The 16633-nt window shown below is 38.4% G+C and overlaps 1 long non-coding RNA gene across 1 annotated transcript in view; it reads right to left on the bottom strand.

Moving 5' to 3' along the window:
- The window catches only part of LOC148219777 (uncharacterized), a 147845-nt gene that overhangs the window by 49723 nt on the left and 81489 nt on the right, over positions 1-16633 (bottom strand). Inside the window, exon 2 of the long non-coding RNA XR_015799263.1 lies at positions 16422-16494. This is a non-coding gene — a long non-coding RNA (uncharacterized LOC148219777). The remainder of the gene's footprint in view (positions 1-16421; positions 16495-16633) is intronic.

Here is a 16633-nt window from a genome sequence, read left to right as displayed (position 1 = left end):
CATTATTGCCTTGTTTCCAGCTGCCCAGACCTGGAACTTGACAGAGAATATTATGTCTTTTGCTTTCCCTGTACATTCTAATTTGCTTCTTCACAAATGTGTATCAGGCAGCAGATGATAGTCTTTGGCTAGGTCACATTCTGGTGAAGAAGAGGGCTGTAGTCTGAGTTTGGATCAGGGTCAGGAGCAGTACTGCTTCAAGGAGTATGTACCTGACCATTTGTGTAAATGTGGGCAGTGACATATAAACTGCCAAAAGCTGAGCTGGTTTTGCAAAAAAATAATGCATAAGTTCCTAAAGCCTTTAGATAAAATTTTCAGCTTTAGCTTAAATCTGAGGTAAATCTGAGCCAAAATTCTCTGCTTGACGGCAGGTGTTTGGCTATTTTGAGATCTTGGACACTACTAAAGACAATATATCACACATAAGCTATTAATTTTCTACATCATAAAGTATATTTGCCAAAACCCTTCTGAAAATCCATAGCATCAATTAATTCTTAAGAGTCTTTAATCTTTGTATAGTCTATGTAGAGACCTCAATTACTTATGTATTATTTTGTATGTATATTTGTACTAGGTCTCATCCTTCAGAAAACAGTCTTCATTTTGAAATAAAAAAAAAAAAAATTATTATTTACATGGTTCCAGTAAAACGAATCAATTTTTTGTTTTATTTTAATGAATTAATTAATTTAATGTAAAGATTTTTATATTAAACTGGTGAACTTATATTTTGTCAGAATTTTTATATATTAAATAAATTAACACCACCTTCAGGCCCCAGAAATGTTGTGCAAATCATGAAACCAGACAGTGGTCTTTGAGTGGACTGTGTCATCTTGACTACGAAGAACCCAGGCAGAGGCATGAGAAAACAAGATTTGTTCTATTATTTGAGGGCATTTGCTTTGCAACAATGCCCAGGAGGTATTCCTGGGATGTGACAGTCTGGCATATCAGACTGTGACACCACAAAAACCATGCGGTGCCTGATCCATAGTACCTGAAACCCTTAGGGGCAAAGACAAGAACAGCATAATGCAAAGGGCTGGTCTCTTCTCCTGGTGCTTGGATGGGCCCATGGACTTGAGCACTGAGGGGGAAAAAAGGAGTCACTTCCACAGAGATAAAAGACTTCCTATTTTCACAATGTGGATAAAAATGCTGAATAAAAAAGGGGGCATTTCGTCATATTTGGCAGAAATGTGAGTAGTCCAGGAGCTTGAACCAGTCAGTGAGAGAATTACTGCACATTGTCATGGAGAGGGTTATTTGTGAGCAAAGAGAGACAGGGAAGGAATCATCTCCTGCATCACACTTCCCCCCCCGCCCCCATCTCTCACAACCAGGAGTAGTATGGCCAAGAAATCTCCCTTTGAGCCCCCAGGTGTTGAGAATTCTTCTCACTGCAAGCATGGAAGTGGGCAGGAAGGAAGTTTTCATGCTTACATTGAACCAAAATAGTAGCATTGTTAAAGAGAACAAATAAAAAGATTTCCCTCAGCCAAAAAATTGAAACTTAGATTTGCAATAGCAAAAGACCAATTCAAGCAGATGAAAAGCATTAAACACAGGGGTTTCAGTGAATGTGAGAGAGGGCATCAAGTGGTCTGCATTAAGGGGAGTACTCAGTTTGGAAGACAGATGTGGAGATGATGATATTTAAACCTTCACATTTCCCTGGTACATCCCCAGATGTAGACAAAGCATGAACCATGCATGCAGCCATTGATGGCTTGCCAGAGGCATGACACAGAGCATAAGCAACAAGAAAGCAGAAGGCATAATGATTAGAAAAGGTTTTTTAAGCCCTGTGATCTCTTTTTCAGGAGAAAAATCGTTGGTTTTGTGGGGAAATTTTGCTTTCTTTCACTTAAGATGCTTCATCTGTGTATGGCAGACGTGAATCAAAGAGCTATGCTAGGCACAATTACGGATGCCGGGTGTTCATCCCTGTCAGATTGTGCAGTAGGACCTTTCCATAGCACGGCTTTCCCATGCAGCTCTTCCTCTTCACCTCTACCCCCCACCCTGGGCACTTTGTCAGGTGCACATTTTGAGAAAGAGCTGGGAGGGCATGAAGAAGAATCTCTATGAATCAGCAGAATGTCATCTTAAAAATCTCAGTATCCTTGCATGGGATCCATACAGATATTCGTTGGGACCTTCCTCTGCATTTGCAATATCATATTTCTATGATTCCCAAAATATTTATCCTGTAGCCAGCTTGGACTTTTTGACACTCCCAGGTTTCTGTGTTTCAGTGGTTAGAAATCTCCTTTTTAAGAAAAGAGAGAAACTTGGCAGTAAACTGTCTCAGTTTATTTTGAAGGGGATCAATAACACTACATAGGATTGGAAAGCAGTTTTTCTCTAAGAATGCTAAAGGATTCTTCTGTGTGGTTTTACCTTGATAAAAAGGAAAAGATTAACTTGGAATCACCATTTCCACTAACACTACAAAATCCTCACCTTTTAAAGAAGGATTTTACAATTACCTGGCTGTACTCTCTGAGCTACTTAGAATATGCTGTATTGACACTAAATTATGGTTTGTGAGGAAAGGCCATACAAGATAAATCCTTCCATAACAACTCATATCACAATGCATTTCTGTTTCACTAAGTCATACATAGTCAGGTAGAGTTATTAGATTCTTATTTCTCTAACTTTTCATCTATCACTGTTAGGGTGGCCACGAGAAAGAAGACTGTTCCTTATCCAGTTGTCTACCCGTTTTAGCAGGTGTCCTTCCATGTTGATATGGCAGAGATCATCTGTCTGGATGTTGGGGGTTGAATGCTTCCCTTTTCTTTCTGTGGAATTTCTCCCATTGTTATGCTAAGTAATTGTGGCTACACCTTAAAACGACAGATAATGTTCTCTCGTAGGGGGGTGGCTGGAGGGGGAGGGGGGGGAACCGGAAAAGGAAAGGTGGGATGGGGGTTCTGGAGCGGGGCTCTCTCTCTCGCTTGGCTCGTGGAGTGGGAAGACAACCTGGGCTCCGCTCTGGCATCTCCCCCTGCCATCCCAGCACTGAGATCCACGCTCCCTGCCTTTGGACATCGCTCTGCTGCTCTCCCATCTCACCCTACTACCTCCGGACACTCTGCTGAGCACCACGACCGACACCATGAGGGGGAGTCACTTTCCCATCCCCTCTCACCCCTGGGCCACGGCCGCCATCACCCAGCCCTCTTCAACTGCGCGGGACCTGCCCTGCCCCCACAGCACCGGTAACAGCACAGGGAGACGGCCTGCGGCCAGAAGGGACTGGAGCGGAGCTAGACTGTTCTGTTCTGTTGCCAATTTTTATAGCTGTTGTTGTTTTCCTGCCTTGTTAGATATCAGTAAAGAACTGTTATTCTCATCCCCATATCTCCTGCCTGAAGGCCTCTGAATTGGACCTAAAATAATTAAAAGGGAGGGGGGTTGCACTCTGCATCTCAGGAAGGGGGCTCTTGCTTTTCCTTAGATCATACCTGTCTTTCAAACCAAGACACTGGATAAAGCACTCAAAATAATCCTTCTCTGATTTTGAACTCATATAACTTTTGACACCTTAGATAGAACTGAGAGTGTGCTATAGTTCTATAATGTAAGGCTGAGTTTATTCAGAAATTTCCTTGTCTGTAGATGTTTTAAGGTTGTATCTTAATACTTTAAGCATAATTTTGTCTCATAATCTGCATTTCATTAGCTGGTCATATAAATACTCTAGTAGCATGAATAAATAGGTTTATATTGTTGTATTATAATTTCTCTATATCAGCTGTAATTGACATTTTTTATACTTAAGAAAATAGATCTAGAAGAAGCATAGAGGAATACAGAAAAATACAAAGCTCACATATTCTAAATCTAGACCCATAATAATTTCTGACATTTTACCAGCTTGATCATTAATTATGCCCAGATTTTTCTTTCTTCAGAAATATAGATCCATGTGCTGATTTACAGCTCCTATAGGTTTATGTTTGCTTCATAGTTGCATCTTGACCGTGTATTTCAAAAGTGACAGCTTTCTCCCCAGATTCCTAAGATGTTTTGGAAATTTCTCTGTAAAATCAGCAGCTGAGAAAATTTCATAATAAATCTTTCAATTGTATTTTATATGTTTTCTGCATCTCTGCAATGAATTATAGAATCCTGAGACCTTAAGTGCAATGAATCAACATTCTATCCAATAAATAAAATACTACACCATCAGCTAATTGCTCAAAATATTCCACTGGAAGTACACTTCATTCTTTTTAACTATCACAATTCTGATGGTGATAAAATTACTACTTTTGTACCAAATATATTAAGAATAAATGAATAATATAATAATTCTTAATAGTTGATCTAATTTCTTTTGAGGCATGCTTAAAGGATAAAAAACAAACCTTTTTTTTTTTTTGTCTACTTATCTTACTCCTGTGGAAATGTGTTTTGTTTCCTGTTTGTCTTCCAGGGCAGACCTTGCTCTCCAAAGCTGGATTAATGGCTCTGAATGCATCCTAATGAATGAGATTTTCTGCAAGCATTTATCACTGCCCTATCTGAATCTTTCACCAATATTAATTAATCTATCCATTATTTATGGATTTTGTTAAGAGCTGCAAAGACTGAAAGCAAATGCTAAATTTTTCTCTCCACTCTCTCCCATAATGATGAATTCTGCCTAGTGGGGGACTCAGAGATGGTAAAATCGTGAGGTTTTTTATTTCTTGAGAAAGCATGGGAGACACAAAGATAAGTTACTCTCCCTGCTCCTCTGGAAAGTGGCAAGAGAAAATAGGGGACAGAGCAGAAGTGACAGGAAATTGGGACAGGAAATCAGGAAACACACATCAGGAGGATAAGAACAAAGTGAATGGAATAGGAGTAATTTTTGAGTTTATGCTTGGTAATTTCATACTTTCAGAGTGGATGGTAAAACTTCATACAATCAGATCTGTATCCCACAGACACTTTCCCCAAATTTTTCACTGGAAAAATATCAAAACCTTCTAAGATACTCTTCCCACCCTTATTGAAGCTTTGTTGATATTTAAGCAAGGAGATTTAAAGTCTAAGACACTAGAGTGTTCTCCTTTAGCAAAGGACATGCAGGTCCTATTCCCTTCTCTTGCTTTGTCTTGATTCATCTCGTGTAGAAAGCAAATGGCTCACTTTTTCTCATAAATTTCAGCCTCACGCTCAAAATTTGTATTTCTATTAAAAAATTGCTTAAATAAACTGCATTTTTTGCAAAGCTTTGTTGCTTCCAGAACAATTGTACTAGAGAAGATCTAAAAATTTAAGTACCCAAATATCACTCAGTTCATTACTTTGTGTTTTTCCCAGAAGAAAAGCAAGAGGAAATCCTAAAGAGAAGAGACCATTTTGGTCCACTAGATCCACTTAGCTATCTTTCTATTTTGTATCCTAGCATGGCCACATTTCTAGTGCACCATCTGCTTTTTCAGAAGCTGAGCTCTCATTTTTATGCCACACCTGTGAATTCAATCATGTTTTGATCATTAACTATGTTTAATTTATGTTAATATGAACACAAATGCTTCGAAGTCTTCAAACTTTTATATTATCATCTGCTTTTGCAACTTTTTTATTATTTCAAAATTTCTATTTGCAATGTGTTCTTTAAAACTCTTAGATGACACTGGATTTTTTTTCTGCCTGAGAAGCCATTCTAAAACTGGGGTCTTAGAACTACTAAAACAGTGCAATTCAAGTGTTTTCTCTGACATTGGGGACCACTGTCACAGCATGATAGAAGGAGTCAGGTTGGAAGGGACCACAGTAGATCATCTGGTCCAACTTCCCTGCTCCTAGAGTGTGGATGCATAAGCCTGAGAAAGTTGTGTGAAAACAGGAAAGCTTTCCCATGGACTGCCTGAGAAGCAAAAGCTTTCTCACAAGCTTGGAGAAAAACAGAAAGGAAAGAATCTTAAACAAAGATGCACTTATTTACAGAATGTGTACCGTGATAAACTGTATTGTTCACAGTAGGAGCCTCTTGCAAGAGGTGTTGCTCGCTCTGACCAATGAGTATTCTATTCTTGGTTTAGTGGTTTTGTGTTTATAAGGAACACAGTGTTGCAATAAAGTGTCTTTTTCCTCTATCTGGAGAAGAGACGTGTCGCTGTCTCCATTCACCTTTCCAACAGGTATCTGATACCAAAGAGCAACACTAGAGCACATGGCACAGGATTGCATCCAGATGGTTCTTGATTATCTCCAGTGATGAAGACTCTACAACCTCTCTAAGCAATCTGTCACACTTCCTGGTCACTTGCACAGTAAAGAAATTCTTCCTCATATTCAGGAGGAACTTCTTGTGCATCCTTTTCTGCTAGTTGTCCCTTGTTTGCTTAACGTGGGCTGGTAGTAACCAAATCTGTCTTTAATCAGCTTAATTTCCCACTGGAAATTACACTGTTATTGAAAAAACTTAATAAGCATGTAAGGAACCCTATTTTTTTCTCTTTTATAGACTTCATAAAAAAGCAAAGGAATAAATCCCAAAAAGTATTTGCTGGAATAGCCATTACTAGCACCATGGATCTTTTCTCAAACTTTTAGAGATTAGATTCCTTCCTGGCAGATGAACAAAACTGGATATTAACAATTCATGTCACCTACCTTTATGTTTCTCAATAGCTCCTCTATTCATACTTAACATACAGAAGGTATATATTGTCTGAAGGGGAAAGCCAACATTAGAGGGAAATATAATGTCTTTCTATACAATTGCTCTTCTTCAAAATGGTGCTATTACAGGTGCTATTACAGCTGGTGATTGCAGTATTTTGTCTTTGTGTTATCTGAGATCACTTTCTTTTCATGTCAGTTGCAATGTGTTACGATGGGTATAGAAAATATTTTAATAAGAATAATAGTTTATAGGCAGCTTTGGGGATGGAAGAACAGTGCTGGCTTTTTGTTCATTGTAATGTCAGTTCTCTTGAATTCCTGACTGGCCAATTATTCCAACTCTGCTGGAATGCAGAGCAGGTGTTAGGGTAAAACTTAAGAAGTTATGTCTCCATCTGTCTGTAGTTCTCCATGGTGCCCTGAGGCTATACTGTCCCTTCGTATCTGTTCCTTGTTTCCACGGTGGGGACCAATAAATGAATAAAACTCAGAGTATAAATAAGAGCACAAGAAAGTTGAAAATGTGCTGTAGATTTGTAGCTGCTGTGGAGACTCAGGCAGGTTCTCTAAAGATAGTGTAAATATAACTATTCCTGTGTACAGAATTCCTGATATGATCCATTTTTCTCCTTTTCCTCTCAATCATATGTATATTCTTACATATTCTTACATATTATGTGTATTGTTATGTGTCTGGGGAAAAAAAACCCCAAATAAAACACCAATGCCCTCCAACAACTAAACATCACAAAGTCTAAAATTCTAAATGTATTGCTTTTCAGAGAACAACTTTTTTTGGTGGCAAGTCTGAGAAAAACTTAGCAAACTCCCTTTCACTTCAATGTGTGCAAGAGGACTACCTTTAAGATATAAGTCAGGCTCCTCCTGCCCCTTAGCTGGAAGCTTTTGCAGTAAATAGAATCATAGAATCATGGAATAATTTAGGTTGGAAAAGACGATTAAGATAATTGAGCCCTGTTTGTTAAGGAAACTGCATTCTGGCCATTCTGGAGACTCTTGGCAGTCACAATTCCACTACCAGAGATTTTAACTGCTGTGACCAAAGCCCCTTTGCAGTGGGCAGCTCAAGCGATCCAAAGGATCCCTGCTTGACTCCCTACACCCCGCAGGCTCACATAGTCAGACAAGGTTTCCTTACTAGTTTGACACCAGGTTTCCCTTTGAAGAGTCTTGGATATCTCATTCCATAAAGCAATTTATCCACAGTGCTGTAACACAGAAGCAGCTCGAGCTGGTTCCTCCAAGGAGGGACCCCCAACAAAAGAACCCCTGGGATTTTATACCCTCACAGTCTAAGCTAGCTCAAGTCTTCCCCTTCTTTCTGGGTCTTTAGCTCTTGCCATGTCTTCACCTGTCTGGTCCCCTGGCCAGTGACACTGGCCTTCATACCTTTTGTTATGGAAAGGGCTGGTGGTTCATGGCCTCTTGTCTCGGATTTGAACACAGTGGCTGCTGCAGCTCGCAGACCAAGCTACCTGCACCAGATCTATTCCTCAAAAAATCCTTGCTGGAACACTTCCAAATCCACCATTGAAGCATGTCCCTAAGTGCCTTTTAAATACCGCCGGGAGTGACTCAGCTCTAGTGAATCTGTGAAATATGTTTTTCATCCATTGATTTTACACCTGTGTGCCTTTCATATCTTAATTGCATTAGACCAGAAGCTAAATATTTATTTTTCCTAATCTCTGGCTTTGTGTAAGCTTAAATCTTAGGATAATTAGAGGTGGATTATGCCTCCACAGTACATAGAAGGAGGTAAATGAAAGACTATGAAGTCTTTTTGAAGACTTTTCCTTGTACTTCATGGAATTGTTCCTCTAGGGAACAAACTTTCTGTTTGCTTAGTCATTCTGTGACTCTGTGATTCTGAACTGGCTTGGAAAAAGGAATTGTTAGTACAGGTTATGCTGGGTTACAGCACTGTCCCTGGGTGATAAAAGAATTCCTTGTGGAACACACTTGTTTTTATGAGGGGCAGACCACTGAAAAGCTAGGTTAATGTAGAGGTCTCCATAAATTAAATCCATAAATTGAATTTAGCTGTGCTTTTATACACTCTGAACCTAATCTTCACCATGGTTTTTATTTTTGGATCATACAGGGAGCCCTTTTGGAAATGACAGAGTGCAATGCATACATACAGAGTAATGTTCCTGAAACAGATTCCTGTCTGAACAGTGGTATGTCAAGTCTGCTTCTTGACTGCTTTGGTCACTGGTAACCTTTTGGTAACTTTTAGTTACTGTGTGCAATTGAATAAAGAAGAACTCTTCTGCAAGTCATTCATTTCCTACCAAGGACACCTTGCCTCCAAAGGGAAACAAATTGAACCTGTCCAGACAAGGGAAATTTCTGGTAGTCACAGGTTATTGGAGATAAGAAGAGGATTAAAGGCCATGGAGGTCTCAACCAGGAAAGGAAGGGACATCCCAGGCACCAGTGTAAAGTGACCATTGAGATCCAACTCAAACCTGCAATAAATCTACTGAAGAACCTAGGATCTGCTCACAAAGATAATGCTGGCAGAAGAGTTCTGTGTGGACACTTTTTATTTCTACTGTCTGACTGAATTATTTTAGTTTTCCTCAGAAGGTGAATTTTCCTAAATAATTTTTAACAGAATCTGGATGAACTGGAAAGCCTTCTGTACCTGGGGGGAAGTGAGCTGTGGTGGGTAATTGAGCTAGATTGATCTCAAAGCCCTGGCTGACCTCGCATGCTAACATGATCCCAACCGATAGACAAGAACCAGAAACTCAGGGTTTGTTCTAATTTTTTACTGTATGCATCTTCAGGATTAGTTTTGCCAGTGATTCAAACTGAAGACTTGCTAAAGCATGTACAGGCTCCCATGCAGCTTGTGTATCTTTTCTGTAGAAACCAGTATTATACAGCACGGAAGTGCTTCCTCCTCATATCTTGAACACAGGTGACACATGCTTCTGGATTTGGGCTCTGGGAAACCTGCATCCCCTTGTTTAGATACAGCCAGTGACACCAGCAACGTCTCCTGCCTGAGCAAAGGTGGGCACTGGGATGCAGATATGGTGCACTTCATGGTATGAACACAAAGCTCTTCTCTGCAAGAGCAAGATAAATCCCTTCTGTGTTATTCAGGATTTTGGGGACAAGGACAGATAATTTACTTCTGCAATACAATACCTGTGGGATATCTTACTTTTACAGCAAAGCTGAAAAACACACAAACTGTAATTTTGCCAGAGATTACATGTGTGATGCAGTTACTAAGCACAAAAGAAGAAATCCGCTGTGTTAGAATTTCTAATGCATAATGAATATTTCCAAGATTAATATTTTGTTCCAGCCCTAAATTGAGTTTGCACAAGAAAGCGGGACTGCTTTAATTATATTGTTTTGTTTTGTCCACCAAGAGGACCACTTAAATTTAAAGAAAAACCATGCCAAATTATATTTGTTTTCTTAAAAAAAAAGACAAAACAAAACAAAACCAAAAAACCAAAAAGCCTCACATTTGTTCCCTTCTGTACAATTATGTGATAACTTTAACAGCCTGTTAAGTGAAATTCAGGGATTTTTTAGGCATAAGGGAATTTTAAACTACAAAACTCAATCTGTGCAAACCAGACCATGGAGAAATGCAGTGTTGTTTACTGATGACTTAGGGAAATGAGCACTTTAAAAGCTTAAAAAAAGAAGCCTGTGTTCTTAAGAAATATAAGTTCAACAGAAAATAAAGGCCTCAACCAAACCAAACAAAATTTGACCATCCACATTTACAGTAAAGGAAGCTTATAAAGAATTCATTGGTGAGCTACTGGTCCAGGAAAAAATTAAAATGGTGGAAGAAAGACTGATTTGGTGACCTCTTTTGAGAGAAAAGAGAAAAATCCTGTCATGTGAACAGGTTTCAAAGTGAAAACAATATCTTCAGTCTTTCAAAACACCTTCATATCCGGGAAAGTCCCTGAGCTTGCCTTGGAAAAGATGACAATTAATGTGTGAGTTAAGTGCAGGGTTTTGTCCATGGTAATCTTTTTTTCTTGCTACCGTGACTGAAATATGCTAAGATTTTTGCTTCTTTTAAAGGCTGGGGTTTTGTTGCTGCTGCAGCTGGCCAAACCCAAACTTGTGTTCCATTGGCAGCTGCACAGCAAAGTCTTCCCAGCAGAAGTGTGCCCAAGGCAGTAGTCTGAAAACCAAGTTACTCTGCTGCCCGGATATGTAAACACTTGGTGTGTATGGTGTTCTTTGCAGGACCTAGGCAGGGCTAAAACAAAACTCAATAACTCAACAAGGCAAACAAAATTTGGTCAGTGTGGGATAGACAATGATGGGAGAACTTTGAGCACAAAGCGACTCATACTGAGGTAATCCTGTTCATGAGGCAACGTTGTCTGGGAAAAGATGCTGGAAATAACAGCTTTTGGTACTGTAGCAAATCTGGAGGAAATAAAAAAAGACAGATATGCTGTTGGGAAGAACTTGGAGGAAGACCAAATATGGAAGTACAGTGAAAATGTGAGTCTGAATTAAAAAAAAAAAAGGAATAAATTTTAAAACTATACATGAGAAAAAAAGGGTAAAAAATGGATCCTTACTCAGAAAGAGTGTGGATGCCAACAGACAGCAGTAATGCTGGCTTGCATGCCTTTGCTCATCAGAATGCTGAAGGGTCATCCTGCTCCGCAGACATGCTGTCCAGAGTTGCAGAGGGAAATAGATTTGTGCTTCCATATTAACAGAACAGGTATTTGATTCATTAGACCTAAGAGCTGTAATTAATAGCTTTATAGTCAAGCATAATAGTCTGCATTATTATATAATTGTTATATTGCCAAGATAATTTATTCTTTTACTTCTCTACCAATTTCCTAATGGTTTTCTCATTAGTAAATAAATATCTTAATCAGCTGGCCTCTGATTTAGCTGAGGGAGTGTGTACTGTGGCTGCAAAGTGGCGTTGGAAGGGATATTGTCTTTCAAGGGGTAAATGTGTATCACTCTGCAAGACTGTAAGAGCCTCACAGAGCAATCATCATGAGGTCTGTCTTCTCTCTGGTACCCCCACTTGTCTTCCACAGTCAGGGACAAGTATAATCTAATATATACAAGCACAGTCAGACCAAGCGTCCATACTGCCATTTTAAAAATTAGTGCTGGTCTTAAAATGAAGATGTCTTTTTGCCATAAGCGAACTTCAGCTAATGATGCATTTGGGAATGAATGTTAGCTGTCACGCAAGGCAACACACAAACAAAAACCCAGTTGTTTCTTGCTCCTCAGGCAACATTTTGAAACATTTTATTCAAGATCAGATACTACTTTATTCTAGGGACTCTTGTATCAACTACTTTAACGATGATTACCCCGTGGACTTTGGTAATAGTGGCTAACGTGGGAGACTCAGTTGGTGGAAGTGGTGAGAAAGAATCTATAACTCGTAGGAAATGAGAGTTATAAAGTAGGTATGCGCTTATTCAGTGCTAAGGTCCACGGGGATAATTCCTCCCAAAGTATGCACACTGAAACTTCAAACTGCTGCTCTATTTATTCCCTAAAAGCCTAGGATTACACAATACCCCTAATAGATATTTAAGTCCTAGCCTACCCTCGCTTCGTACTCAAATGAACCAAAAGTCCTCTTGCGCTTGCACCTCCCCAATTCAGGGGTCGTCGGGGGTCTCTGATGAAGGCTTCCAAACTCTTCATTGCACTTGAACTTTTCAACTTTGTTTTTGGAGCATGTGACTTAGCCATTTAGGCACATTCCAGATCTTGAGGTTAGTTCTTGCTGGTTTAAGGTTTTGGATTTATCATTTATCACTGGTAACCCTGTACCTTCACCCTGTTTGCAAGTCTTGGCTCCATTTATCACAAAGCAGTCTGCCTCTCCTCCCGATTTTTGCAAGCATAGTAAATGTCAGGTATTCCCCATTGTCTTTTTTCTTTTTTCTTTTTTTTTTTTTTTTTAATTTTGTTTAATTTTTTTTTTTAATGAACTGTTCCTTACTTTTCAATTCCCTGTCTCAGTGGCTCTTCTGACTTCATCTGGCTTTTTCTCATTTAGTCTTAGTCAGGAGAGAACCTGTTATGTTTTTTTCACATTCACTTTTATTTTTCATTCATTTTGCATTACCTTCTTACGTTCTTCACAGTCTCAATTATGCTACTTCTTTGTTAAAATTATTCCACAGGATAACAAGTTGTGTTATTATCTCTGTTAATTTCCTGATTTAATTTTTTTCTTCTGCTTTTAAAGACATTTTTTTCTTTTACAAACAAGGATTAATTTCAAATACTTTAAAAACATTTGTAGTCTTTTAAAGACCTCAATATGCTCTTAAAGACTTACAATTGGTAAGAGATTTATAAAGAGAAAAAAAGACGCTACTATGACAGGGAAGAGAGAATAATGAGAATTACTTTGGCAAGAAGCGTACTGTATTTAATATAGGGTGGCTGTCCATAATTTCCTTTCTACTAGATGCCCTTTGGATTATGGTGTTAGGATCCATAACTTGCTGCATGAAGAATCTTCTTTTAATATTACTTACACTGCAATGAATAAGTAAATGCTCATATTGATTCGAAGGCATGCTTTTACCTTACTTTTGGGTATTTTTAACGACTTGCATAAAGTTAGAAAAAAAGTACCACTGCCCAAAAAAAAAAACAAAAACCCAAACGAAACTGCATCATTAGCAGCAGCATTCTTGGGTAAGCACATGTAAATCCAGACTTATATTCTGCTCTAGCCTCTGCTGTTTGGAGTTTTTAGATACCTTGGTTTCTCATAAGCTATAATCCAGCCACATCTCATTGCAAACATTTTACAGCCAAACTTCATGCCAATCCTCTGATGAAAGTTCTTGACATGCTGACAAAAGCAGGTCACTGGGAAAGGACTAAGTTAAGGCAATAACAGAGAAAGAGAAATTTATACTGTAAGTTTATGCATGTCTTTTACAAGGGAGGGACTGAAAAGATCTAAACTGAGAATCTCAATTGTTGAACAGCCAATAGCAAAATAAGCAGCTGGCACAAAAATCGAAGCATAAATATGTGTGCACATACATATATATTGATTCAAAGTATCATGGTAGTTAATTAGACACTATGTGACTTCATTTATTAACTATAGATCAGCTAAGAAGCAGTGGCTGTTGAAGAATGCTAACCACTTAATCATGTGCACAGTAAGAAGATATAAAAGGTGCCTTCACATTTGTTATCACAAAGCTCTGCAAAATTTTAGAAGTTCCATTTCTAGGACAAAAAGGACAGATTTTGTAAAGCAGAAGAAAAAAATAGCTCACCTAAAAATATTTAAAAATTATCCTTCAGCAATGTGTATATTTCACTATTAGCTGTAGAGCTAATAAAAATCTGGACTCTTGTAACAAGAACTGCTCTAAATGAATGATATCATTACATAGTTTGCACTTGATGTACTATGATTTTTAAAATTCTTAGTGCAATTTTTGATTATGAAAGGAGATAGTTGCTACATGAAGAGACCTCACAGACCTCTTTGCTTCTACTACAGTGATAATCATATAAAAATTGTATACAGATCTTCTTTTTATTTCTGTGTAATTAATAAATCATATGTGAAACTTTTATTTTGTCACAGCAAGAGCAAATAACATATTTGCCCTTTAATCCGCATAGTTGTCCAGAAGGAATAAATGCTACCAAGTACTGGATTTATAATTCTTGCTTCATACTTTTTCTTAGCAAAAATACAGATGCCATAAAATTCAGAGTTTGGTGTATCTTCTTACAATAAACGAAATACTTCTACCTCTTCATGATCTAGCTCTGATGTGCTATCAGTCTTAGGCATCTTCTCTGTTTGTATAGATCTCTTAAATATGTAAAGAAATATAACTAGTTTCTTTCAGTGAATCTGTATGTCTGAAAAAGCCTTCAATAATCTCATTTTACCCCTGGATATGTTCGTTTTAGGTCCGTCTGGCTGCATAAAAGTATGTGTACTAGAAAGCTCAAACTAACCTAAATGGGAGATGAGATGCAGATGTTGGATAATTGATTGGGATAGTAGCATAGCAGCAGAGCTGCATCAATCATCAGACCAAACCTGAGGCTAATTTGTAGGCTGAACAAGTTGTCTGTGCTGACTTATCTTAGTGAAGATTAATATACTGCTTCATATCCCCAAGACAGATAATCTCACCTTTCCTCTCATTTTTTCATCTATCTTCTTGGTCCTTTGGAGCTTGGATTTTTTCTTTTTTTTCTTTTTTTTCTTTTTTTTCTTTTTTTTTTTTTTTTTTTCCCAAATATTTATTTATTTATTTATTTTCATTTTTGGTTGAGCGGTTATAACCCACTCTTTTTCCACTTTTAATTCAAGGGAGACTGACTTTCACCTCTGTCTGGGATCTTCATCGTATCTTATACAGCTCTCGAGACCTCCTGCTGGGGAAGCAATCACCACAGCAAATCAGGAGGAGATTCAGACTCTGCTGCTCTTCAGAGAACAGCTGAAAGGTACTGATCACTCCCTCTTATCTCTCACTGTGTGCTCAGATCAAGAGAGTCTTTTATATTCCTGTTTTCTAATCGTTGTATAGGACCAGTGCTAAAATTACCAAAACTCAGCTACTTCGGGCTAGTTAGCCTTTGTTCTGTAGTTGTATGAAGGGAAAGAGGAATGTTTCAATGACTTTTTGCTGAATCATATTAGTTAGTTGGAAAGGCTTGTATGATGCAGACTGGGTTTAGGGTGGGGGGAGCTTGGAGTGCTTGGATGGGGAGATATGAAATGCAGAACAGGAAGAGGGAGCTGCTCTGGGTTGTAAATTTCAGAAGTGCTAAGGCCTAGGTCTGCCAAGTTCAGAGATGAGATGTAAGCCTGAATCTTTCTTAATTCAGCAAAGTGCCTGGATTTTGTCTCTTTCCTCTCATTGAATGGATATGAATATACTGCTAGAGAATGCATCCATGTTCACATCTACTGTTCTATGACCAAGGCAGTAAGGGGAAGCAGGGACCTCAAATTCCTACATTAACTGTGATGACCATAACTATCCCATGGGTCACTGGCTGCTGAGTCCTTTGTCCTCATCCATTGAGACAGCAAAGTATTTTTATGAAGATGAAATCAATAAAGTAATTTATCCAGTAAGAATACTTAACAATACCTTTTAGGCTAGTCAAACAATGCTATATGACTTACAGTCAGCTCCACAAAATTCATGCTTGAATTCTCTCTTTCAGTGAGAGAATGATTGGTAGAGTAGGATTTGTTTTAAACTACTAACTAGATAGCTGAAATGAGTTAAGCAATTTACATAACAGACATTTACTCTCTATAGTCAACATTCTACAGGGCTGTTTGTCCCATCCTGTGACAGATATTTGAATTTATCTTTCTCTGGAAAAGCCTGATTTCTCTACTAATTTAAAAGTAATTTAAAGTAATTTAAACTCCAGCTGACTAGATCAAACTAATTCATAACTCCTGGAAACTATCAGCAAGGTGTCTTTCATTCCAGTCCTAAACAAAGCAGCAAGTCCTAAAGTGGCTTTTAGAGAATACTGAACTCATTGCATCCTGGACCAGCTCAAATACAGTTGGTGCACAGAGACTTGTTCTCCTCAGAGTTCTCACTTCAGTGTAATGACAGACCTATATCAACAGAAACATACTATGATGAATAGAGGAGTTGTTCATATCTTCATATCCCAACCACAATCAACAGAATAAATTTTGTTGCATTTTCTTTTCCCTTGTTATTACTCACCCAGTCCACTCCCATTGCACAAAAGCAGAGATGCTGAACTTCCATTGCATAATACTGAATTTGAAGAAAGACTCTGAAAAAGAAGAGGAATGGATCAATTTCCCTCAAAATAAACATCTACTCTTGCTTCTGCTGACAGAGCTGATGGAAAAAACTGCTATGATAAGCAGTCTCAGATACGGGTTACCCAGCCCAAAGCTGGGTATCATCGA

Source organism: Sturnus vulgaris, chromosome Z (assembly GCF_052056855.1).
Source record: "Sturnus vulgaris isolate bStuVul1 chromosome Z, bStuVul1.hap1, whole genome shotgun sequence".
NCBI classification, from domain to species: Eukaryota; Metazoa; Chordata; class Aves; order Passeriformes; family Sturnidae; genus Sturnus; species Sturnus vulgaris.
This window is presented reverse-complemented; position numbering and strand designations above follow the sequence as displayed.